We start from the raw sequence: 1,970 nt of genomic DNA, 5'->3' as shown, positions 1-1,970 counted from the left end.
TAAGATATGCTAAATATTCTATTAAAGGATATTAGGCAATCAAATATTGTGTTAGTTATAATTTAGATATTATTTTAATTTGTGCAGATTTGTGCACCTGTCATTCCTTTAATAGATGAAGGATTATAGGATCCTTATATGTATATATATGGTACTCTACTCTTTGAAATAATACATCAATCAGAATTATTCTTTAAACCTTTTATTAAAAATGTGTCAAACAACGTAAACAATCCAAATACTATAATGAAACGTGCTTGAAACAATAAATAAAATTAAAAAAATTTGGTAAAAAGGACTAAAACCAGAGTTCTATAAAGTTGAAGGACTAAATTGTACTTTAGTTTGAAAGAGGGACTAAAACCAAAATCGCTCCAAAGTACAGGGACTACAAACATATTTAACCCTTTAATTAAATATTTATAAGATTTTTGTATTTTGATCTTTTTCATTTCTACATTACAATACATACAATAAATACATACATGTAAACTGATTAAATATTAGGTGAATGATAAGATAATAAATGAAAAAATAGCAATTAATTTTATCTTGAACTTTGAAAATAATATCTAAATAAATAAAAACACTTTCAAAATTTGACAAATGAATAAAAGAAATATTACCTCAAACAAAATTACTTACAAGCGATCATATCACCAATAATAACTGCCTTGCAAAGCTCAACTAGAATTAACATTTTCAAAATGCTCCAATATGCTACAAAATATATGTAAGAAAATCACCATGCTAAAATTTACAAAACTTGAAGATCATGCTAAATTAAATAAAACAAGAGTTACTGAAGTTGTTTAAAGCTTAATTAACCAATAATCAATTAATTCATTCTACTCGAATTATGAGTTTGGAAGGCTTGTATACTTACTACATTGAGATACTTAGTTAATTATCTTATAAATAAATTATCTTCTTATAAATAATTATTATCTTATACATTTGTTTACTTATCTATTTTTTTAGAGAAAATAAAACTCAACATTATATTTATTGTATATTTATAAATTATCGGTCATGAATATATAACGTTTAAGAGGTTCATTTCTAAATACTACTCAATTACAAATTTTTTTAATAAAAATATTATATAACTAGTGTTACACCTAACCTAATGTAATAAAAAATATTATATAACTAATTAAAACATCACCTCATAAAATCTTCATCTTATATAATAACATGTTTATAATATAATAAAGAGACTAATTTAAGGTGAATACAATACCATTTGAAGAGAGTATATATTAAATCAATATTTTATATTGATGAGTGAATATATTTTTTTTATATGAGTGGTGTCATTAAAGGTTATATGCATATTATATTATATTATATTATATTATATTATATATATATATATATATATATATATATATATATATATATATATATATATATATGGTTTTAATTTAATATAAATAAGACATTTGATATTATTTTTAATTTAAAATCTTAAAATAATTAGTTTATGATTTTTTATGTTATACAGTATTTAATTTTGTCTTTTCTATCCAAATCCAATATAGTTTATTCAGATTTGAATTATTCTAAATATATATAAAAATTTAAAATTAAAGAACATCCACTTACATGAAATAAGATAAAAAAAAAAAAACATGAAAAAGTAACATAATTATTAAATTTAAATATAAGTGTCTGGTGAAAGGCGATGAACACCGTTCCTAGTGATATGTGTGTGCGCATATCTCTGCCTTGTGTGAATAGTGTGCGTGCGTGCGTACATGTATCAGCTTTTTTCTTATTTATTTTTTTAGTGAGTATCTCAGTGCTCTTTTGCTGTCAAATAAATTTTACATTTTTAGTTGAATTATTTTATCAGGCACTATTGAGATACCAGATAAAAAAAATGATCCAGAGTTACATAAAAAGATATAAAAGTTATGGTGATTAAAGATCAATTTCCAGAAATATAATAATATACTATATATAAG

Source organism: Vigna radiata, chromosome 2 (assembly GCF_000741045.1).
Source record: "Vigna radiata var. radiata cultivar VC1973A chromosome 2, Vradiata_ver6, whole genome shotgun sequence".
Lineage (NCBI taxonomy): Eukaryota > Viridiplantae > Streptophyta > Magnoliopsida > Fabales > Fabaceae > Vigna > Vigna radiata.
The sequence above is the reverse complement of the archived record's forward strand: the minus strand, read 5'-3'. Positions refer to the sequence as shown.